This window comes from Felis catus, chromosome E3 (assembly GCF_018350175.1).
Source record: "Felis catus isolate Fca126 chromosome E3, F.catus_Fca126_mat1.0, whole genome shotgun sequence".
Lineage (NCBI taxonomy): Eukaryota > Metazoa > Chordata > Mammalia > Carnivora > Felidae > Felis > Felis catus.
Window position 1 is genome coordinate 7,043,162 of NC_058383.1, and position 26,252 is coordinate 7,069,413.

A 26,252-nucleotide genomic window follows, 5' to 3' on the forward strand; every position below is an offset into this window, starting at 1 on the left:
TTCAACAACAATAATTTATTCTCTCACAATTCTGGAGGCCAGAAGTCCAAAATCAAGAAGTCAGAAAGGTTGGTTCCCTCAGAGGCCTCCCTCCATGGCTTGTAGATAATCAACTTCTTCTTGTGTATTCACATAGTCTTCCCTCTGTGCATGTCTGTGTCCTGATCTCCTCTTCTTAGAAGGGCACCAGTCATGTTGGATTAGGGCCCATGCTAGTGACTTCATCTAACATTCTTTTCCTTCTTAAAAGCAACATCTCCAACTGTGGTCATGTTTTGAATTGCTGGCAGTTAGGACATCAGCATGAAGATTTGGAGGGAACACAATTCAGCCTGTACCAGGATCTATGGAGAGACTCCGTGGACCTGCACATACCTGTCACAGGAGGGCTAGGGGACCTGCACTCATCAACACTGGGTGGAGGGTGGAACTGGATCTTGGGTGCCAGTGAGAAGGACCCAGGTCATCAGGGGCAACTCCCAGTCCTGATAAAAGCATGGACACTACCACAGACCATCAAGGACCCTCTGTAGAACCAGGGCAGGGAGCAGGTGTCACCCGTAAGGCCCATGGCAGAGAGGGGGTCTGAGGCCCACTTTTCTAGTTCAGAAGTCACACTGCCAAACATTCTGAGCTCATTCTGGGAGGAGCAACGGGCTATGAAGGGTATGATGAAGACTGACGTCAGGAAAGCACATTACCCAAGTAAGACCAAGAAGTTGTTTTATGGTAACAAGAAAATTTCCCTCCCCATTCTCATCCCAGGAAGGGTCTCATGGGAATGATGATGTCATCTGTGAAAAGTTGAAAAGTCACATTTTCTTGGAGCACTATACATTTTAAAAAGCACTGTCTCTCATGTCTGCATTTGGAACCATAACACAGCTGATTGATTAACAAAGATGAAATGGAAGAATCAGGGAGCTGGAAAGAGTGTCACTGTTGGTGTCCAAGGCTTTAATTTTACAGATTTCTCATTAATCCTTCTAATAGCTCTAAGAGGAAACTGAGGAACAGGGAGGTTAATGACTTCCTCAAGGTGAGAGAGTAGAGAATGTGGAGACCTCCGACCTGTGGCCTCATTCACTATGCTGTGCTGCTTCCAGACAAGCTCATTAGTCCCACTGATGAGATGGAGCCCACAGGCCCACAAAGGGCAGGGATGGCTTTGAGGATAACGTTGGCCCCACTGCTGTATTCTCAGGGCCTACACACTGCTGAGCACCCAGTAGGCCTTCAGTAAAATATCTTGTGGCTGTTTCAGAAACACATATTGGAAACAGCACATGGACTCCACCAGTACCTCTCATTGTGTTGTCATTTGGGGATTTCCCAACACCTGCTATCCAGAGGTTCATCTGAACTTCAAATATGCCTAGAAGGTCAGCAGGAAGGTTCTTGTCCTGGCCTTTGTTTAGATCCACAAACATTTCCTAGGTACCACTCTGGATCAGGTCCAAATGTGTCCTGTTGGTGGGGAAAAGTGAGAATCTTGATCATAGATCTTCTTTCATCCATTATTCTAGGCAGAGCTGTCCAAGAAACCTTTCTGTAATGATGCAAATGTTCTGTATCTATGTTGTCCAATATAGTTGCTTCCAGCCACATAAGGGTATGGTGCTCTTGAAATGTGGGGAGTGTGGCTGAGGATCTGCATTTCTGATTTTATTGATTTTTAATAAATTTATATTTAAATGCAACTTGCCACATGTGTCCAAGGATGGTGTACTTCACAGTGCATTGTATTGGCCTTTCATTTTGAAGACTGTTGCTCTTCATTTCTGAGAAATTTTCCTGAACCATTTCTTTCATTTTTTCAATTGTTTGGAAACCCCTATTGATTAGATGATGGAACTCTTGGGTTTATTTTCTAGTTTCCTTATTTTTCCCCTCCCATTTTTTAGAGTGAATTACTTACATAAAGCTAACCTAGAGAACATGTCTTTATTTAAAATTTTGTGGGGTGCAGAGTGGCTCAATCAGTTAAGCGTCCAACTTCGGCTCAGGTCATGATCTCATGGTTCATGAGTTCGAGCCCCACATCGGGCTCTGTGCTGACAGCTCAGAGCCTGGAGTCTGCTTCAGATTCTGTGTATCCCTCTCTCTCTGCCCCTCCCCCAGTCATGGTCTGTCTTTCAAATGAATAAACGTTAAAAAAATAAAATTTTGACGTACATTCCTTATTGATTTCTTTACATTAGTATTGATTTCTTTAAAAACATTATTTTCCAATAAAGTGTGTAATTTGTATGATTACTGAGACTGTTGGCAATTTTGATCTCATGTGGAATGCCTCACTCTTTGCTCTTGTCCCGGCTCTGCCCAGAAGTCCCAACTGAATTTTATAAAAACACTGTGTTGGTAAGGAGGGAATGAACTCTCCTTACTCCTTTGTTTTTGTTTTTTGGAGGTTTAACTTTTATTGCTCTACAAGGCACTCTGCTTAGGTAACTGTTTAGAGACAAATTCTGTGAACTAGGAGGAAGACAAGAAAGTTCTCATCCTGGTGGATCTTTAGATGGTACAGGAGTGTGGAAAAGTTGTGGTGGTCTTGCTCCCCGACCTGTGTTTACACAGCTGGACAGATACTGCAGGCTCAAATTAGAACCCAGGAATTGAAGTCTTTAACATTTATGACCTCAGTGGCTTCTCACACATTTGCACATAATTGATAAGAAGGAAAAGAATAAACAGTCCACATCCACCAAACTGCCAACCTTTTAATTATGTTTCACCTAAAACTTGAAGTCAAGTCTCCTCCTCTTGCTAAAAGAAAACACATTGCATAATTGATGTTACTCTATAACTCTTGTCCTCTCTGAGCCTCGAGTTAAACTATTTTAAGAGTTCATATGGAGTGAAAATTTCTAAAGGGCTTGCCAAAGGCCAGATATCTGGCTCAGCAAAGTTACCAGATATATCAAATACCATTACTTTATAGCAGGTGTCTTGATTTATAGCTCAATATTTGTTTGGTTACTGGTTTAGTGTCTCTCTCCCCGTTGGAGTGTCAGGTTCATAAGGCAAGGATTTTGACTGTTTTCTATTTAGACTTGACTCAGGAACTGAATAAATCTGATGTAGAGCCCACCCAACATCTAATGACAATGGGAGAGGTGACCACCTCCTCCAAAGCCAGGATGTCCAAGACCTGTCACTTTTCTCACCACTCCCACACCAACCATTGGGCTACCAAAACTTAGATACCACCTGGTTACCTGGAGTGTCAATATCAAGTTTGGCCTCACTAAGAATAATGGGAACCTGATACTTAGAAACAGAACTTAACCTTTCTTTCCTTTTTGCACACTTGACATTGAGACTCATGAGATTTGAATGTGATGCACAAATCATTCCAGAGCAACCTCCCACCACCCCACATAGTGAGCAGTTCACTTGGCCAGTGAAAATCAGGCCCAGCTTTTTGTTGTTGTTGTTGTTGTTGTTGTTGTTGTTGTTTTGCATTTTTGGAAAGTTCTTTTTATTACTGGCATAACATCAATTTTCTATCTTTTCTGACTTTCTTGTAGAAAACCTATGTAATTTAAATATTACATAATAAGGCTGGAGGGGCCAAGATGGTGGAACAGCATGGAAAGTTTTTTTTAAGTCTCTCATCTCTGAAATGCAGCTAGATCAACGGTAAACCATCTTGCACACCTAGAGGATTAACACAAAAATCTGCACAGCCTGAAACACAGAACTCAGCAGGTACACAGTGCAGAGAGGTGAACAGGGGAAAGAGAAGCTGTGGAGGGAAGGGAGCTGTTTTTGCTGGTGGAGAGAGGATGAAGATGGGGGAGAGTATGGGAAAGCATTTCCCCCACACAACGAAAGCAGCTGGAGAGAAAAGAAAGAGTATGCAAGGGACTGAACATAAAAGGGAGAAAGCAAAAGGAGAGGTTTAAATTCCATTAAAACTCTATAAACAGGGGGAGCACAGAGTCTGAAACTCCACAGATCGATACCTGGCAGTGATCTGGTGAGAAGGGTGAATCCAAGGAGGAGAGAGCAAGGTCCAAGTGATCCTCGTGCCACACGGGAAGAGGTGGTTCCCCTTCTGGGAAGCTGTGGGGCCACCCCACAGGCAAAGGTCCTTGCAGACCCTGGAGAACAAACACATTCATTGGTGCTGGAACAAGGAAGTTAAGGGGAAAGCCTGGTTCCAGATGTATGTTGTAATTTACCATATTCCCTGCAAATCGGCTGTTACATGATTGCGTGAACTTTTTCTAGGGCGGGCTGAAACCCAGCCACTGTCTCTAGGCAGCAGCAGCAGCAGTACAGTCTCACGAATGTTACTGGGGGCAAACCGACATCTGGCCATTGCTTGGTGAGACCTTTCCCCAGAGGGTCAGAACAGATCAAAGCCGCAGTCCCTCAGAAGTGAGGGGTTGGAAAACACAGTCGCATCTGAGATAAAACTCAGAGGAGGGAAGTGCTACCTGGCAAACTGATGGCTTGGTCGTGGCTAGTGTAAAAGCAGGGAGTGGACTGAAGCCAGAGACAAAGGAGTGGTATGCAGTTGCTGGTTGGGAGAGCACAGAGTTCTGATACTAGAGACTGGGTAACTGGGTGACGCCATTTTTACCCCTACCATGCAGGCACATACACTCCTACATGCACCATAACAATCCACCCCAGTAAGCTAAGCATCACCATCTAGTGGAGAATGGAGCCATTACACTAAACCCTACTCAACTGGGCCAACCTCGCTCTTCAGGAACACTACAAATCTCTCTGCCTGTTTAGTTTACAGATTATAAAGTGCTTCATAGTTTGACTTTAAGGGGAAAACTATGTAATTTCAATTGTATTTCAGTCCGTTCACTGGCCCATCTATTCAATTTTTTATTTTTCTTTTATTTTCTTATTCTTGAGTACAGAAAGAGAAAATTTTTATTTTTGTTCATTTTTATTAAAAGTGTTTTTTAAATTTTTTCTACTATTTTAATATTAAATTTTTTTAACTTTTAAACTATTTGAACTTTTAAACTATTAAATTTTTTAACTTTTTGGAAAATTTTCATATTCTATTTTACTTCCATCATTTCATTTTACTCTATTTCATTGTATTCATTTTTTCAAATTTTCAAACATTTTCCTTTTTTTTCTTTTCTTATCTTTCCCTTTTTAACCTAATCTATCAAGCTCCTTTCAGCAACCAGACCAAAACACACCTAGAATCTAGCATCCTTTATTTGATTTTTTGTGTTGTTTTTAATTTTTTAATTTTAATTCTTTTACCTTATTAATTCCTTTTCTTCCTTCAAAATGGCAAAATGAAAGATTTCACGCCAAAAGAAAGAACAGGAAGAAATAACAGCAGGGACTTAATCAACAAAGATCCAAGCAAGATATCTGAACCAGAATTTAGAATCACATTAATAAGAATACTAACTGGGGTTGGGGCACCTGGGTGGCTCAGTCAGTTAAGTGTCTGACTTCGGTTCAGGTCATAATCTCACAGTTCATGGGCTCAACCCCATGTCAGACTCCGCACTAACAGCTCTGAGGCTGGAGCCTGCTTCAGATTCTGTCTCCCTCTCTCTCTGACTCTCCCATACTCATGCTCTATCTCTCTTTGTCTCTCAAAAATGAATAAACGTTAAAAAAATGTTTTAATAAAGGACTCTTCTATTTAAAAAAAAAGAATACTAGCTGGGGTGGAAAATAGATTAGAATCTCTTCTGCAGAGATAAAAGAAGTAAAAGCTAGTCAGGATGAAATAAAAAATGTTGTAACGGAGCTGCAATCTTGAATGGATGCCACGGCGGCAAAGATGGATGAAGCAGAGCAGCGAATCAGCGATATAGAGGACAAACTTATGGAGAACAATGAGGCAGAAAAAAAGAGGGAAACTAAAGCAAAAGAGCACGATTTAAAAATTAAAAAACCAGTGACTCATTAAAGAGGAATAACATCAGAATCATAGGGGTCCCATAAGATGAAGAGAGAGAAAAAGGGGTAGAAGGTTTATGTGAGCAAATCCTTGTGGAAAACTTTCATAACCTGGGGAAAGACACAGACATCAAAATCCAGGAAGCACAGAGGACTCCCCTTAGATTCAACAACTGACCATCAACAAGGCATATCATAGTCAAATTCACAAAATACTCAGGCAAGAGAGGAATATGAAAGCAGCAAGAGAAAAAAAAAAGTCCTTAACCTACAAGGGAAGACAGATCAGGTTCACAGCAGAACTATCCACAGAAACTTGGCAGGCCAGAAAGGAGTGGCAGCATATATTCATATGTGGCACCATATGAATATACTAAATTGGAAAAATATGCAGCCAAGAATTCTCTATCCAGCAAGGCTGTCATTCAAAATAGAAGGAGAAGTAAAAAGTTTCTCAAACAAACAAAACTTAAAAGGAGTTTGTGACCACTAACCCAGCCCTGCAAGACATTTTAAGGGGGACTCTCGGGGGTGGGGGTGGGGAGACAAAACAAAACACAGAGACCAAAAGTGAAAAAGGCTAGAAAGGACCAGAGAACACCACCCAGAATCTCCAACTTCATAGCCAACATAATGACAATAAATTCATATCTTTCAGTAGTCACTCCAAATTTCAATGTATTAAAGGCTCCAATCAAAAGACATAGGGTAACAGAATGGATAACAAAACAAGAGTCATCTATATGCTGTCAACAAGATACCTATTTTCAATCTAAAGACACCTTCAGATTGAAAGTATAGGGATGGAGATACATCTATCATGCTAACACTCACCAAAAGAAAGCCTGAGTAGCCATACTTACATCAGACAATCTAGACTTTAAAATAAAGATTGTAACAAGAGATGAAGAAAGGCATTATATCATAATTTAGGGGTATATCCACCAAGAAGATCTAACAAGTGTAAACATTTATGCTCCAAATGTGAAAACACCCAAATATATAACTCAATTAATCACAAACATAAAGAAACTCATTGATAATAATACTATAATAGTAGGGGACTTCAACATTCAACTTACAGCAATGGACAGATCATCAAAACAGAAAATCAACAAGGAAACAGTGGCTTTGAATGACACACTAGACCGGATGGACTTAACAGATATATTCAGAACATTTCATCCTAAAGCAGCAGAATACACACTATTCTCCAGTGCACATGGAACGTTCTCCACAATAGGTCACATGATGGGACACAAAGCAGCCTTCAACAAGTACAAAATGATGGGGATTTTACCATGCGTATTTTCAGACCACAACGCTATGAAACTCGAAATCAACCACCAGAAAAAATGTGGAAAAATAACAAATACTTGGAGACTAAAGAACATCCTACTAAAGAATGAATGGGCTACCCAAGAAGTTAAAAAGGAAATTAAAAAGTACATGAAAGCCAATGAAAATGATAACACTGCTGCCCAAAACCTCTGGGATTCAGCAAAGGTATATAGGAAAGTATAGCAAAGATAAGAGGAAAGTATATAGCAATCCAGGCCTTCCTAAAGAAGGAAGAAAGGTCTCAGATACACAACCTGACCTTACACCTTAAACAGCTGGAAAAAGAACAGCAAATAAAACCCCAAACCAGCAGAAGAATGGAAATAATAAAGATTAGAGCAGAAATCAGTGCTATCGAAACCAAAACAAAAAACAAAACAGAACAAGACAAAAAAAAAAAAAAAACTCGTAGAACAGATAAATGAAACCAGAAGCTTGTTCTTTGAAAGAATTAACAAAATTGATAAACTGCTACCAGTTTGATCAAAAAGAAAAAGAAAAGGGCCCAAATAAATAAAATCAAGAATGAAAGATGAGAGATCACAACCAGCACAGCAGAAATACAAACAATAATATTATGAACAATTATACACCAATAAAATGGTCAACCTGGAAGAAATGGAAAAATTCCTAGAAACATATAAACTACCAAAACTAAAACAGAAAGAAATAGAAAATTTGAACAGACCCATAACCAGTAAATAAATCAAACTAGTGAGAGAGAAGATGGAGGCGTAGGAGGACGCTGGGCTCACCACGTCTTGCTGATCACTTAGATTCCACCTACACCAGCCTAAATAACCCAGAAACCCACCAGAAGACTAGCAGAACGGAGTCTCCGGAGCCAAGCACAGACGAGAGGCCCACAGAAGAGGGTAGGAAGGGCGGCGAGGCCGTGCGCACCACATGGAATGGCTGGAGGGAGCCGGGGCGGAGGGGCGGCCTGCCAGCCAAGCAGAGCCCCGGAGTCTGGCTCGCAAAAGCAGAGGGGCCGGACAGAGTGTGTTCAGACAGCAAGTGGGACTTAACATCTGGGAGGTTATAAGTTAATAGCTCTGCTCGGAGAGCAGGAAGGCTGGAGGACAACGGGAGGGAGAGTTGCTGAGCCCCGGGACAACAGAGCTCAGTTTGGAGGGGAACAAAGGCGCTCGCCAGTGCCATCTCCCTCACCCATCCCCCAGCCAAAATCCCAAAGGGAACCGGTTCCTGCCAGGAAACTTGCTTGCACTGCGCAAACACCCAATGCTATGCTTCTGTGGAGCCACCCCTCCGGCGGTGGGTCTGACTCCCTCCTGCTGCCACAGGGCCCCTCCTGAAGCGGATCACCAAAGGAGAAGGGAGCTAAGCCTGCCCCTCCCACCCCCGTGCACCTTGCCTATCCACCCCAGCTAATACGCCAGATCCCCAGCACCACAAGCCTGGCAGTGTGCTAGTAGCCCAGATGGGCCATGCCACCCCACAGTGAATCCTGCCCCTAGGAGAGGGGAAGAGAAGGTACACACCAGTCTGACTGTGGCCCCAGCGGTGGCAGGGGCAGACATCAGGTCTGACTGTGGCCCCGCCCACCAACTCCAGTTATTCAAGACAGCACAGGGGAAGTGCTCTGCAGGTCCTCACCACTCCAGGGACTATCCAAAATGACCAAACGGAAGAATTCCCCTCAGAAGAATCTCCAGGAAATAACAACAGCTAACGAACTGATCAAAAAGGATTTAAACAATATAACAGAAAGTGAATTTAGAATAATAGTCATAAAATTAATCACTGGGCTTGAAAACAGTATAGAGGACAGCAGAGAATCTCTTGCTACAGAGATCAAGGGACTAAGGAATAGTCAGGAGGAGCTAAAAAAACTCTATAAACGAGCTGCAAAATAAAATGGAAACGACCACGGCTCGGATTGAAGAGGCAGAGAGAGAATAGGTGAACTAGAAGATAAAATTATGGAAAAAGAGGAAGCTGAGGAAAAGAGAGATAAAAAAAATCCAGAAGTATGAGGAGAAAATTAGAGAACTAAGTGATGCACTAAAGAGAAATAATATACGCATAATTGGTATTCCAGAGGAGGAAGAGAGAGGGAAAGGGGCTGAAGGTGTACTTAAAGAAGTAATAGCTCAGAACTTCTCTGAACTGGGGAAGGAAAAAGGCATTGAAATCCAAGAGGCACAGAGAACTCCCTTCAGACGTAACTTGAATCGATCTTCTGCACGACATATCATAGTGAAACTGGCAAAATACAAGGATAAAGAGAAAATTCTGAAAGCAGCGAGGGATAAACGTGCCCTCACATATAAAGGGAGACCTATAAGACTCGTGACTGATCTCTCTTCTGAAACTTGGCAGGCCAGAAAGGAATGGCAGGAGATCTTCAATGTGATGAACAGAAAAAAATATGCAGCCGAGAATCCTTTATCCAGCAAGTCTGTCATTTAGAATAAAAGGAGAGATAAAGGTCTTCCCAAACAAACAAAAACTGAAGGAATTCGTCACCACTAAACCAGCCCTACAAGAGATCCTAAGAGGGATCCTGTGAGGCAAAGTACCAGAGACATCACTACAGGCATAAAACATACAGACATCACAATGACTCTAAACCCATATCTTTCTATAATAACGCTGAATGTAAATGGACTAAATGTGCCAACCAAAAGACATAGGGTATCAGAATGGATAAGAAAACAAGACCCATCTATTTGCTGTCTAGAAGAGACTCATTTTAGATCTGAGGACACCTTTAGATTGAGAGTGAGGGGATGGAGAACAATTTATCATGCTACTGGAAGCCAAAAGAAAGCTGGAGTAGCCATACTTATATCAGACAAACTAGACTTTAAATTAAAGACTGTAACAAGAGATGAAGAAGGACATTATATAATAATTACAGGGTCTATCCATCAGGAAGAGCTAACAATTATAAATGTATATGCGCCGAACACCGGAGCCCCCAAATATATAAAACAATTACTCACAAACATAAGCAACCTTATCGATAAGAATGTGGTAATTTCAGGGGACTTTAACACTCCACTTACAGCAATGGATAGATCATCTAGACACACGGTCAATAAAGAAACAAGGGCCCTGAATGATACATTGGATCACATGGACTTGACAGATATATTTAGAACTCTGCATCCCAAAGCAACAGAATATACTTTCTTCTCGAGAGCACATGGAACATTCTCCAAGATAGATCACATACTGTGTCACAAAACAGCCCTTCATAAGTATACAAGAATTGAAATCATACCATGCATACTTTCAGACCACAATGCTATGAATCTTGAAATCAACCACAGGAAAAAGTCTGGAAAAACTCCAATAGCATGGAGGTTAAAGAACACCCTACTAAAGAATGAGTGGGTTAACCAGGCAATTAGAGAAGACATTAAAAAATATATGGAAACAAACGAAAATGAAAATACAACAATACAAACTCTTTGGGATGCAGTGAAGGCAGTCCTGAGAGGAAAATACATTGCAATCCAGGCCTATCTCAAGAAACAAGAAAAATCCCCAATACAAAATCTAACAGCACACCTAAAGGAAATAGAAGCAGAACAGAAAATACAGCCTAAACCCAGCAGAAGAAGAGAAATAATAAAGATCAGAGCAGAAATAAACAATATAGAATCTAAAAAAATGGTAGAGCAGATCAACGAAACCAAGAGTTGGTTTTTTGAAAAAAATAAACAAAATTGATAAACCTCTAGCCAGGCTTCTCAAAAAGAAAAGGGAGATGACCCAAATAGATAAAATCATGAATGAGAATGGAATTATTACAACCAATCCCTCAGAAATACAAGCAATTATCAGGGAATACTATGAAAAATTATATGCCAACAAACTGGACAACCTGGAAGAAATGGACAAATTCCTAAGCACCCACATACTTCCAAAACTCAGTCAGGAGGAAATAGAAAGTTTGAACAGACCCATAACCAGTGAAGAAATTGAATCAGTTATCAAAAATCTCCCAACAAATAAGAGTCCAGGACCAGATGGCTTCCCAGGGGAGTTCTACCAGACGTTTAAAGCAGAGATAATACCTATCCTTCTCAAGCTATTCCAAGAAATAGAAAGGGAAGGAAAACTTCCAGACTCATTCTATGAAGCCAGTATTACTTTGATTCCTAAACCAGACAGAGAACCAATAAAAAAAGAGAACTACAGGCCAATATCCCTGATGAATATGGAGGCAAAAATTCTCAATAAGATACTAGCAAATCGAATTCAACAGCATATAAAAAGAATTATTCACCATGATCAAGTGGGATTCATTCCTGGGATGCAGGGCTGGTTCAACATTCGCAAATCAATCAACGTGATACATCACATTAATAAAAGAAAAGATAAGAACCATATGATCCTGTCAATCAATGCAGAAAAGGCATTTGACAAAATTCAGCAACGTTTCTTAATAAAAACCTATCAGAAAGTCGGGATAGAAGGAACATACTTAAAGATCATAAAAGCCATTTATGAAAAGCCCACAGCTAACATCATCCTCAAAGGGGAAAAACTGAGAGCTTTTCCGCTGAGATCAGGAACACGACAGGGATGTCCACTCTCACTGCTGTTGTTTAACATAGTGTTGGAAGTTCCAGCATCAGCAATCAGACAACAAAAGGAAATCAAAGGCACCAAAATTGGCAAAGATGAAGTCAAGCTTTCACTTTTTGCAGATGACATGATACTATACATGGAAAATCCGATAGACTCCACCAAAAGTCTGCTAGAACTGATACAGGAATTCAGCAAAGTTGCAGGATACAAAATCAATGTACAGAAATCAGTTACATTCTTATCCACTAACAATGAAGCAACAGAAAGACAAATAAAGAAACTGATCCCATTCACAATTGCACCAAGAAGCATAAAATACCTAAGGATAAATCTAACCAAAGATGTAAAAGATCTGTATGCTGAAAACTATAGAAAGCTTATGAAGGAAATTGAAGAAGATATAAAGAAATGGAAAAACATTCCCTGCTCATGGATTGGAAGAATAAATATTGTCAAAATGTCAATACTACCCAAAGCTATCTACACATTCAATGCAATCCCAATCAAAATTGCACCAGCATTCTTCTCGAAACTAGAACAAGCAATCCTAAAATTCAGATGGAACCACAAAAGGCCCTGAATAGCCAAAGTAATTTTGAAGAAGAAGACCAAAGCAGGAGGCATCACAATCCCAGACTTTAGCCTCTATTAAAAAGCTGTAATCATCAAAACAGCATGGTATTGGCACAAAAACAGACACATAGACCAATGGAATAGAATAGAAACCCCAGAATTAGACCCACAAACGTATGACCAACTAATCTTTGACAAAGCAGGAAAGAACAGCCAATGGAAAAAAGTCTCTTTAACAAATGGTGCTGAGAGAACTGGACAGCAACATGCAGAAGGTTGAAACTAGACCACTTTCTCACACCATTCACAAAAATAAACTCAAAATGGATAAAGGACCTGAATGTGAGACAGGAAACCATCAAAACCCTCGAAGAGAAAGCAGGAAAAGACCTCTCTGACCTCAGCCATAGCAATCTCTTACTCGACACATCCCCAAAGGCAAGGGAATTAAAAGCAAAAATGAACTACTGGGACCTTATGAAGATAAAAAGCTTCTGCACAGCAAAGGAAACAACCAACAAAACTAAAAGGCAACCAACGGAATGGAAAAAGATATTTGCAAGTGACATATCGGACAAAGGGCTAGTATCCAAAATCTATAAAGAGCTCACCAAACTCCACACCCGAAAAACAAATAACCCAGCGAAGAAATGGGCAGAAAACATGAATAGACACTTCTCTAAAGAAGACATCCGGATGGCCAACAGGCACATGAAAAGATGCTCAACGTCGCTCCTCATCAGGGAAATACAAATCAAAACCACATTCAGATATCACCTCACGCCAGTCAGAGTGGCTAAAATGAACAAATCAGGAGACTATAGATGCTGGAGAGGATGTGGAGAAACGGGAACCCTCTTGCACTGTTGGTGGGAATGCAAATTGGTGCAGCCGCTCTGGAAAGCAGTGTGGAGGTTCCCCAGAAAATTAAAAATAGACCTACCCTATGACCCAACAATAGCACTGCTAGGAATTTATCCAAGGGATACAGGAGTGCTGATGCATAGGGGCCCTTGTACCCCAATGTTTATAGCAGCACTCTCAACAATAGCCAAATTGTGGAAAGAGCCTAAATGTCCATCAACTGATGAATGGATAAAGAAATTGTGGTTTATATACACAATGGAATACTACGTGGCAATGAGAAAGAATGAAATATGGCCTTTTGTAGCAACGTGTATGGAACTGGAGAGTGTGATGCTAAGTGAAATAAGCCATACAGAGAAAGACAGATACCATATGGTTTCACTCTTATGTGCATCCTGAGAAACTTAACAGAAACCCATGGGGGAGGGGAAGGGAAAAAAAAAAGAGGTTAGAGTGGGAGAGAGCCAAAGCATAAGAGACTGTTGAAAACTGAGAACAAACTGAGGGTTGATGGGGGGTGGGAGGGAGGGTAGGGTGGGTGATGGGTATTGAGGAGGGCACCTTTTGGGATGAGCACTGGGTGTTGTATGGAAACCAATTTGACAATAAATTTCATATATTGAAAAAAAAATAAAATAAAATAAATAAAAAAATTTTTAAAAAAAGAAATTGTGGTTTATATACACAATGGAATACTACGTGGCAATGAGAAAGAATGAAATATGGCCCTTTGTAGCAACGTGGATGGAACTGGAAAGTGTGATGCTAACTGAAATAAGCCATACAGAGAAAGACAGATACCATATGGTTTCACTCTTATGTGGGTCCTGAGAAACTTAACAGAAACCCATGGGGGAGCGGAAGGAAAAAAAAAAAGAGGTTAGAGTGGGAGACAGCCAAACCATAAGAGACTCTTAAAAACTGAGAACAAACTGAGGGTTGATGTGGGGTGGGAGGGAGGGGAGGGTGGGTGATGGGTATTGAGGAGGGCACCTTTTGGGATGAGCACTGAGTGTTGTATGGAAACCAATTTGACAATAAATTTCACATATTGAAAAAAAAAGAGAAAAAAAAGAAATCAAACTGGTAATCAAAACTGTCCCCAACAACAGAGTCCAGGGCCAAATTGCTTTCTATGGGAATTCTACCAAACATTTATTTATTTATTTTTAACTTGTTTTATTTTTAATTTTTTAATTTACATCCAAATTGGTTAGCATATAGTGCAACAATGATTTCAGGAGTAGATTCCTTAGTGTCCCTTACCCATTTAGCCCATCCCCCCTCCCGCACCCCCTCCAGTAACCCTCAGTTTGTTCTCCATATTTACGAGTCTCTTCTGTTTTGTCCCCCTCCCTGTTTTTATATTATTTTTTTCCCTTCCCTTATGTTCATCTGTTTTGTCTCTTAAAGTTCTCATATGAGTGATGTCATATGATATTTGTCTTTCTCTGACTGACTAATTTCATTTAGCATAATACCCTCCATTTCCATCCATGTAGTTGCAAATGGCAAGATTTCATTCTTTTTGATTGCCGAGTAATACTCCATTGTGTATATATACCACATCTTCTTTACCCATTCATCCATCAGTGGACATTTGGGCTCTTTCCATACTTTGGCTATTGTTGATAGTGCTGCTATAAACATGGGGGTGCATGTGTCCCTTCGAAACAACACACCTGTATCCCTTGGATAAATGCCTAGTAGTGCAATTGCTGGGTTGTAGGGTAGTTCTACTTTCAGTTTTTTGATGAACCTCCATACTGTTTTCCAGAGTGGCTGTACCAGCTTGCATTCCCATCTACCAAACATGTAAAGAAGAGTTGACATGTATTATCTTGAAGCTGATTCAAAAAATATAAGTGGAAGGAAAACTTCCAAACTCTTTCTATGAAGCCAGCATTACCATGATTTCAAAACTAGACAAAGACCCCACTAAAAAGGAGAACTACAGACCAATTTCCCTGATGCACATGGATGCAAAAATCCTCAACAAGTTACTAGCCAAGTGTATCCAACAATATATTAACAGACTTATTCACCACGACCAAATGGGATTTATACCTGGGATGCAGGGCTGGCTCAATATCCGCAAAACAATCAATGTGATTAATCACATCAATAAAAGAAAGGAGAAGAACCACATGATCCTCTCAACAGATGCAGAGAAAGCACTTGACAAAATATAGCAACTTTCTTGATAAAACCCTCAGAAAGTAAGGATGGAAGGATCATACCTCAAGATCATAAAAGCCGTATATGAAAGACCCACCTCTAATATCATCCTCAATGGGGAAAAACCGAGAGCTTTCCCTCTAAAGTCAGGAACAAGACAGGGATGTCTACTCTCACCACTGTTATTCAACATAGTATTGGAAATCTTAGCCTCAGCAGTAAGACTACACAAAAGGATAAAAGTCATCCAAATTGGCCAGGAGGAAGTCAAACTTTCACTCTTCCCAGATGACATGATACTCTATATGGATAACCCTAAAGATTCCACACAAAAAAACTGCTAGAATTTATTCATGAATTCAGCAAAGTTGCAGGATATAAAATCAATGCACAGAAATCAGTTACATTCCTATACACCAACAATGAAGCAACAGAAAGAGAAATCAAGGAATCAATCCCATTTATAGTTGCACCAAACACCATAAAATACCTAGAAATAAATCTAACCAAAGAGGTGAAAAATCTATACACTGAAAACTATAGAAAGCTTATGAAAGAAATTGAAGAAGACACAAAAAAATGGAAAAATATTCCATGCCCCTGGATAGGAAGAACAAATATTGTTAAAATGTCAATACTACCCAAAGCAATCTACATAGTCAATGCAATCCCTATCAAAATAATGCTACCATTCTTCCCAGAGCTAAAGAAAACAATCCTAAAATTTGTATGGAACCAGAAAAGACCCTGAATAGCCAAAGCAATCTTGAAAAAGAAAACCAAAACAGGACGCATCACAATCCTAGACTTCAAGCTATATTACAAAGCTGTAATCATCAAAACAGTATGGTACTAGCACAAAAACGGACACTCAGATCAATGGAACAGAATAGAGAACCCAGAAATGGACCCACAAACATATGGCCCACTCATCTTTGACAAAGCAGGAAAGAATATCCAATGGAATAAAGACAATCTCTTCAGCAAATGGTGCTAGGAAAATGGACAGCGACATGCAGAAGAATGAACCTGTACTGCTTTCTTACACAAAAGTGGACCACTTTCTTACACAAAGGTAAACTCAAAATGGATGAAAGACCTAAACGTAAGACAGGAAACCATCAAAGTCCTAGAGGAGAAAGCAGGCAAAAACCTCTTTGACCTCAGCTGCAGCAACTTCTTACTCAATACGTGTCTGGAGGCAAAGGAAACAAAAGCAAAAATCAACTATTGGGACCTCATCAAAATAAAACGCTTCTTCATGGTGAAGGAAACAATCAGCAAAACTAAAAGGCAACCAACGGAATGGGAGAAGATATTTGCAGACGACATATCAGATATAGGGTCAGTTCCAAAATCTGTAAAGAACTTATCAAACTCAACACCCCAAAAAACAAATAACCCAGTGAAGAAATGGGCAAAAGACATGAATAGGCACTTCTCCAAAGGAGACATCCAGATGGCCAATTGACACTTGAAAAAATGCTCAACATCACTTATCATCAGGGAAATACAAATCAAAACCACAATGAGATACTACCTCACACCTGTCAGAATGGCTAACGTTGACATCTCAGGCAACAAAAGTTGTTGGTGAGGATATGGAGAAGGAGGATTTCTTTTGCACTGCTGGTGGGAATTCAAACTGGTGCAACCACTCTGGAAAACAGTATGAAGGTTCCTTGAAAAATTAAAAATAGAACTACCCTATGACGCAGTAATTACACTACTAGGTATTTATCCAAGAGATACAGGTGGTTTGTTTCAAAGGGGCACATTCATGCCAATGTTTACAGCAACACTATTGACAATGGCCATAGTATGGAAAGAGCCCAAATGTCCATCAACAGATGAATGGATAAAGAAGATGTGGTCTATATATACAATGGAGTATTACTCGGCAATCAAAAAGAATGAAATCTTGCTATTTGCATTTGTGTGGATGCAACTAGAGAATATTATGCTAAGCAAAATTAATCAGAGAAAGACAAATATCATATGACTTCACTCATATAAGGAATTTAAGATACAAAACAGATGAACATAAGAGGCAAGAAGCAAAAATAATATAAAAACAGGAAAGGGGCAAAACATAAGAGACTCTCAAATATAGAGAACAAACAGGGTTGCTGGAGGGGTTGTGGGAGGTGGGATAGTCTAAATGGGTAAGGGGCATTAAGGAATCTACTCCTGAAATCATTGTTGCACCATATGCTAACTAACTTGAATGTAAATTAAACAATAATTTTTTTAAAAAAATAAATTTAAAAAAAAAGAATTAAGGCTGAGTTAAAAGGACTGAAGTCAGGAACTTTCTCCTGAGCTAGGAGGCATGACACGAGAGCGAGAAGGCAATTTTTTGCCCAGGAAGCTGTGTTGAAAAGCCAGAGAACCTGAGGATCAGAGTGGGCAAGAACCAAAAATCAGTTTAACATTATGGCTGAATTCCTGTCAGTGAAACATCCTGTTCTCCCACACTTGTAGCTGGATGTTTTTGTTCACTGATGACTGAGACAACACTAGTCAGACTTCTGGATGTAAAAGAGCCATATTCTCAAAAAGAAGTTATGTGCTGTACCCCTGATATATTTCTGACTTCACAAGTGGTATATTGTCATTGAAATTTCTCTTTCTACTTCCAGCACCAAGTGGATTTGCTTCAGCTCATGATTAACTTCCGGAATTCCAAAGAAATGGACACCCATAAAGGTAAGCAAGGAGATCCTCAGAGGGCCAGTGATGGGGAAGCTCAAAGACATGCAGTGGTTTTGAAATGTGCAGAAAGATTTCCAATGGGTGGAATTTCTGCACATGGAAGAAAGACACATGTTCAGATACAAGTGGTAGCAGAAGCACTCTCCGGAAGCCCACAGCCTCAGGTTTGTTCAAAGCATGAAAGGCATCGATAGATGCCTAAGCTGTCAGTGGTCTGCCACAAGGGAGCTTGTTTCCAATGTGAATCCTCTGGCCTACTCCAGATCCACTGAATCAGAACCTCTGTCTGGAAATTCACATCAAGGCTTCATCACACCAGGAGGCACATGGTGCCCATGTTGGTGACCTGCACTTGGAACACCTGATTAAAGTTGTGATAACTAGCCTTGGGTACTGTAAAGTTTTTTATTCCTTTTGTAAATAAGAAGTAACTGGTGCTGGCCACCTTTGTGACTATATAAATACTGTGTTTTTCTTCAAACTTTTACTTACTACTTATATCGTCCATGGATGGTACTTGACTGAAACCATTATTAGTATGATGGCTTCAAAATAGTGACTTTCCAAATCCGTCATTTCTTCTATGTTTACGAGTTAATGTTCCATTATTAGGGTGAGCTCTGCATTCTTAATTATTATTTTATTTATTTACACATGTCAGTATGATCTCATATATTATTAACTTAGTCTCTTACATTGTTTTTTATTGAGATCCTCAATTCTCTCAGTTTGTCCTCTGGAAGCCCTTTCTAGTGGGCTACTCTGTGTTCTTTTTTTTTCTTTCTTCTTCTTTATTTAGGCTTTTAATAGACTTTATTTTTTATAGAATTTTGGGGTTCACTGCAAAACTGAGTGAAATACAAAGAGATCCCATGTTCTCCCTGCTTCCACCTACAGTCAGCATCCCCCATTATCAAAATCCCTCACCATATGGTACATTTGTTACAATAAATATACCTAAAATGACACAGTATTACTGCCCAAAATCCATAGTTTACATTACAGTTCACTCTTGGTGTTATACAGTCTATGGGTTTTCAAATACGTATAATGTTTATCCACCATTACAGTACATAGAGTATTCTGTATCCTTTTCCCATATCATTTTGTGAACATTTTTTTGCATTCTGATATGAGACATTCCAGGTTTCTCCTCTGTTTCCCCTAATGAAGCCCTGGAATCAGCCATTTCTCCAAGAAGCCCTGTTTCCTTTTAGTCAGAATGGTATTTAGAAACCAAAATCTGGGGTCTAGGGGTGCTCCTTGCCACTCCTAGTAACCAGAGGGTTTCTTTGCCTCTGTTCCCTCTCAGTGGACCAAGATAAGAACATCAAATATATTTACACAGGACTGATAAATGTAATCATTTCATTCTATCCATAACCAGTAATGTAATTATGGTCTCTGTGTCTGAAAGAAAAAAAGAGCCTGGATGTAGTTTGTTTCTATGACAGAAATAATACCTTTATGGTTAAAGGATGGGCTTACTCCATCACACCACTATATATCTATCTGTTTCATTCTACCACTTTCTGTCACTGAAGAACCAAATCTTATATTTAATTTAATTAATTAAAGTTTAAATATAAATAGGCACATCTGGCAAGTGGCTAACATACTGTACAGCAGAACTATAAAATTCGATTATCATGGAGTCCATGGCAATCAGGGGAAAGAATCTAATAGTTGAATCTATCCACAGCAGTATCACAGAAAGTATGCCTGGGAAATCAGAACTCTAACTTTCAGAACTCTAACTTTCTTACCCTCCTTTTGTATTATTTTTAGTTGTGAATTGCATGTCTTTGGCAGATGCCATGTCAATTTCAGTGCTCTAAATATCTAAAGGTCCTAATATAATACAGTTCTGATCAAATAGATTAGAGCCTAACCATGCTTACTGCCAGGAGATATCCAAAGGGAGGCCAACTCATATTCAGAGCAGGACCATTCGCTAAGGAAGGTGACATTCAGGCCATGTTTGAATAAGCATTGCTAATTCCACTCACTGTATTCTGTGTGTCTATATTTCATGCTGGCCAATGTCCTTCTATTGATCATTGTTTCTCTTACTGTTTTAATGTGGTTGATTAGACTAGCATCAGACACTACTCTTCTAGCTTTTTGTCTGTGTTGTAGTTTCTGTACATATCTGAGATCACCTGTTGGAAGAGTTGTGCCTCAGGTCTTCTATTAGCTGAGACCTCTGGAAGGTATAATCTGTGCTTCTCAAGCTAGATTGTGCACACAGATCATCAGATATTGTAAAGCACATATTTTTCTAATAGTTCTAGGGTGAAGTTTGAGATTCTGCATTTCTAACAAACTCCCAGATGTAATAGATGCTGCTGGTCCATGGGCCACACTTAGAGTAGTAAGAGTTTATCTTAGCCCAATATTGGGCTTAAGTTCTTGAAGATATGTTTAGGTGAAAGATCATTTATTTTCAGGACAATTAAGCCTTATCATTGTAAACTCTCTCAAAAAAATCAAACTGTATGTTAGGTAGAAGAATGTAAAATTATTCCTCAGGGATAGTGCTACTAAGGGGTAAAGTAATTTTAGACTCTCTGGGAACAGACTGATAACACTATGCACGTTAGACAGAAATGCCGTCTCCTGAAATTACCCACTCTGTTGGTGGGGATGGTGGCATAACCAGAAACAGTCGGCCAAGAATAGTATAGGCCTTGGGAATTGCCAGATCAAGACAACTTTTGCCTCTTTCTAACTCTGTAAGATAGATATCAGAGTGCAAACCACTCCCGGTTTGATTCCCAGTTGCTTTTACATTTATTCCCTGAGGGATTTTGGCATTTCAAATGGATTTCTCATCATCTAAACTGATGTTTTACACTCACCAGTTTTGGCTAAAATGTCTTTCCTCTCCTTTTAGCTCTGTCTGATCTGGAACTTATGGCTCAATCTATAACCTTTATTTTTGCTGCCTGTGAGACCACAAGCACATCTCTCTCCTTCCTTGTGTATGAATTGGCCACTCACCCTGATGTCCAGCAGAAACTGCAGGAGAAGATTGATGTGACTTTCCCCAATAGGGTGAGCAGGTCACACCTGCGGAGGGAGTGAGGATAGGCTCAGTTTCTGCCTCAGTAACAGATTAGCTCTCAAATCTAGTGGGTTTTCATAACAAAATTTTACTTCTAACTCACATTTACATGTCCAACATGGATGTTAGTGGAGGGTGGGAGTGAGTCTGTTGCATATATTTACTTTGGGATACAGGGCAAGAGGTTCCACTTTTTTATACATGCATTATCTGGAACTTGAGGACTCCATGTTGCCTGAGGAATAAAGAACTAGGGTGTTGCTCACTTGCTTTTCAAATGTTGCCCTAACCTGACATACATCTCCTCACTTCACAGCCCATTTGCAAAGTTGTTTCCCAAAAGTTAATGTGGGATGGGAAATATGGGGGTCTACATGGATATTGATAAGTAGTGAGTGTCTCTACCATACACCTATGAAGTGTCAACTCTAATTATCGCCATATAATGAGGCAAGAATCTGAGCTACAGAGGGACAACATAACTTTCTTATAATATCACATAACTAGTGCTAAAGAAGCCAGGCTAGGAGCCAGGGTGCCTGGGTCCTGATTGAACTCTTCACCACTACAATGTTGGCTATTAAATATAATACCAAGATGTATGTACATATTGCCCATACTGTTTTAGATCTCTTCCCAAACTGGAATTCCTCCTTATGAAGAGACTTGGCCTGTGGGGCTGGAGTGGCTTATTTGACAATGAAACCCCGAAGCAACAACTAGGAAACCCTTCCAGCAACAGAGGGTTGGGCTGAGAGTAGGATTACAATTCCCTTTACAATGTCCCCTAGAAATGAACTTGTGCGCCCACAACTAGAAGCATCCAATCCCCCCTTCTTTTGCTTTATTTGGTTTGAAAGGAACTAGTGTCTCCCCAACTTATTTACAGTTTTTATATAATATAGTGTTTCTCTCCTAATATTGTATATGTAATTGAAGAGCTACAAAGCAGGATATTTCCAGTAAGAGTTTATATGGGTAGGGAATATTTTTCTGTTGCACATTCTCCTTTTAATGGTACAGGTGTGTGGCCTCTCTTTTGAAAAGAAACAGTGACTTTGACATATTTCACTTGAGTAAAGTGGGTGGGGGGTGGGCTAAATGGATGATGGGCATTAAGGAGAGCACTTGTTGGGAGGAACACTGGATATTGTATGTAAGTGATGAATCACTGGGTTCTACTCCTGAAACCAATGCTACACTTTATGTTAACTACCTTTTATTTAAATAAATAATGTACTCTTAAAAAAAGAGTAAGGGTCATTGTGTATTAGTCACATTTGCTCACATGAAGCAGAAAAACCACTACATGGTTATGGGAAGGATTTCAGGTTCTTTTTAGGGAAATGTCCCAGCTGTCTCCCCTAGTCGTTACTATTGGACACTTGTCAGGGGGGCATTGAGCAGGTCAAAAAAACATGGTAGACATTAAAATGCTCATAAATGCCCTTTACCAAAACAAATGATTCTTAGGGGTTCCTAACACTTCAGTAGTACTGTGTACACTGAGTTGAACGTTGATCCCAAATTTCAGTTTATCAAAATCTGTTTCTTTTCTTCCAGGAACCTCCCACTTATGATGCCCTTGTACAGATGGAGTGCTGAATGAAACTCTCAGATTATACCCACTTTCTGGTAGACTTGAGAGGATCTGTAAGAGAGATGTGGAAATCAATGGCGTGTTCATTCCCCAAGGGACAGTGGTGGTGGTGCCAACCTTTATTCTTCACCGAGACCTGGAACTCTGGTCAGAGCCTGAAGAGTTCCATCCTACAAGGTACAAGGAACCCTGGAAAAGGGAACCCACCCTCATATTGGAGGAGATTCTGATATCTCAGTATAGATGACAAATGTGTGATTGTACAGTTATTTATTTGTACATTTTTTTGCTCTTAGAAGTTTTTTTTTATTATTCAATGATCATTCTTTGTTGTCTATATTTATAAACTGTAGACTAGACAAAAGAAACTAGACTCATCCTCAGTCCCGATATGTCAAAATTATTAATATGTCATGTGTGTCCTTGTGGACATTTATCTAGGCATATAAGGATTGCTAAAAATAAGGATGGCATATTTTTATGAACAACTTACTGTAACAGCAACAATAACAGCATACTATAATTGTGTGTGCCTGATTATATGCATATACCATAACTTACTTACCCACTATTTCATTTAAAGAAATAGGCCTTCCTTTAAGTGTTTCTGTCCTCTATAGCACTCTGAATTATATCCCTACTCCCCTACAATTCCATGTTGTAAACTTTGGCCACCCTTTCCACTAGCCCTAGTGGGAGAGCAGAGACTGTGGAACTGAGAGTCATCTTCCCTGGCAGGGGGAGAAACCTCATGAGATGGGGGCACACACAGGTCCCGTGCTGTCTGTGGCTGCAGTCCTGTGCCATCTCCCACCTCTCTTGGTATCTGGGGTTAGTCCAAAGCAAAGTCATCTGCTCTCTAGCCATCTGAGACATCCTCCTTGGAGGAGGGGTCTTGAGCTTTCTCTCTGGGAATCCAGAGCAGAGTCTGGCTTTGGGCACAGCTTGAATTCTGCAAACAGTTGATACTTTCCTGTTTATTGTATTAGTGAGAAAAATTTGGAGTGAACTTTGCAGGGATCCAGACTTTTAGCCCTGACTCTAAGCTCCCTGATTGCAGGGCCCTTGTCTTGTTGCATGGTGCCCCTAGTGCTAGCATCATGCCTACATATAGTACTTGCTAAAAGAAGTCAGAATTGACCAAGTCACCTGTTTTCTGGACCGGAAGATCTGGTGGTTCCCACAAGCTCAGCAGTCCCTGCTCCTGTAGCTTGTCAAACAGAAACTAGAGATTCCTGGTACTTCTCTGTGATTGATTCAGTCATGACATGAAGTGTTTACCTATGTGTGTCAGGGATGGGGCAAGGAAGTGAGAAATCCACATGTTAAAAATGTACGTTATAGAGAATTTTTGACACATGCACAAGCATATACTATAGGCACACGACTATGAAATACTTTTTTAAAACAATTTTTTAAGTTCATATATTTATTTTGAGAGAGAGAGAAACAGTGTGAGCAGGGCAGAGAAAGAGGGAGAGAGAATCTTAAGCAGGATCCACACTATCAGTGAAGAGCCGACCTGGGGCTTGAACCCACGAACCATGAGATCATGACCTGAGCTGAAATCAAGAGTTGGACACTTAACCTACTGAGACACCCAGGCACCCCTATGAAATACTTTTAATGTATCTATATGTGCCCATCACCCGCTTAACAACCACTAACCTATGTCAGCTGCCCCATCCACACACCATGGTAATTCATCTGATTTCCATATTACCTTAAGTACATCATCTGTAATCATTCCAGAATGTTGTCTGTAATATAAGGACTTTATAAAAATACCTCACCACAATGTCATTATCACTTTCCCCAAATCCACATTTTCCCTTAATATAATCAAATATTGTACAATCAGTTTTGAATAAAACATAGGGCTAACCTTCAGGAACTTTTAGCCTCATGAAACAGGTGGCCAAGAATTCAGTGATTATACTGATTATACACATCAGTGAGTATGACTACAGTGAAGCAGCATCATGTGCCCATATAAATATTCTGACAGGCGGCTCTGTCAAAGTGGTTGGGGGGGATTCAAGGTGGGAGGGAGGGAAGAGAAGGGAAAAATTACAATCTAAATCATGGGAGGCATTTCTCCTGCTTCCTTCTTCCATGGGCACATGACCAATGTAAGTCAGTGGAGGCAGGAACCTACCTTTCCTTCAGTCAGGCTCATTGCCTGCTTGCCTTTCAGAGTGTGAACATCTCCCCATCCTGACTGTAATTCTAGTGTTTAAGATAACCCTTCCTTTTAACAACATTCATCTCATCTCCTCAACAAGACTGACTGCTCCCACAGGGTAAGGGTAATGCAGAGGATCTGTAACTTACAGTTGTCACTGCAGAATAAGCATGGAAGGATTTCAGGGATCAGCCCCCCCCCCCCCCAAGAGTGTCCTGTGTAGTCCTGGTTGAAAACCCCAAACATGTAGCTGTTGTGGTTTTTATGTTTCACTAACTTGTTTACAACTTCTTTTATGGAACCAGGTTCAGCAAGAAGATCAAGGACAGCATAAATCCTTATATATACCTACCTTTTGGAACTGGATCCAAAAGTTGCATTGGCATGAGGCTCACGATCATGAACATGAAACTTGCCCTCATCAGAGTCCTGCAGAACTTCTCCTTCAAGCCTTTTAAAGAAACACAGGTCAGAGAAATAACTTTCTCCATAAAGAATGTTTTTCTGGTGTTTTTTTTAAATTAAGGGATATGGAATGGGTGTGGGTGTGGGGGTTCACTTACCCTTAATGACGTGTTCCTTTGGGCAGAGATTCTATTTGGAACTGCAACCTAAGGGTCCTTCAGACTTGAGTGCCACACTGTGGCTTATGAACAACCAACCATAAGGGTTACCTAGAGTCAGTCCAGTTAGCATCACATGATTATGCACAGACCTTTAAACTTGAGCAATATTTTAAATTTCTTTCAAGTCCACTGAAGGGATGGGAAAATGTTGTGCACAGTCATGAGGTACAGTGATTACCACAGGAATTTTGAGCAATGCTCTTCTCCACAACTTACACTCACATGACTGTGGTTCTCAACCCCTGGTTGTATATTGACATCAGTGGCATTCTTTTAAAAATCCTGATGTCCAGGCCATCTCAGAAACTCTAACACAATTCACCCAGAGTGTGGCTTTAAAAGTGCCCCCATTGATTCTCATGTACAAGCAACGTTGAGAATCACTGGTGTGAAGCATGTCTGCCAGATGTGAAGGACTCCCATAGTCCAAGCCATCCTGCCTACTTGGCTCCACCTTCCATGAGCCCCACTCCAGTCAGGCTGTGCTCCCTTTTCATCCCAGTCTGAGCTCTGTGAGTGCTCTGCCCACTCTCCTCTCATCTATTCTCATCCTTCCAGTCCTAGTCAGTCCCCAGACTCCTCCCTGATACCTCCCCATGCACCAGAGCCCATTCCCTCCTCTGTTATGTTGTC

At 40.3% G+C, this 26,252-nt stretch overlaps 1 long non-coding RNA gene across 1 annotated transcript; it reads right to left on the minus strand.

Moving 5' to 3' along the window:
- On the minus strand, positions 1 to 26,252 carry LOC123382573. The gene is made up of 6 exons (XR_006591140.1): positions 25,557 to 26,252; positions 25,346 to 25,444; positions 23,958 to 24,089; positions 21,145 to 21,213; positions 3,969 to 4,106; positions 1 to 1,467 (listed from the first exon to the last, which is right to left on the minus strand). It is a non-coding gene; the product is annotated as an uncharacterized LOC123382573 (long non-coding RNA).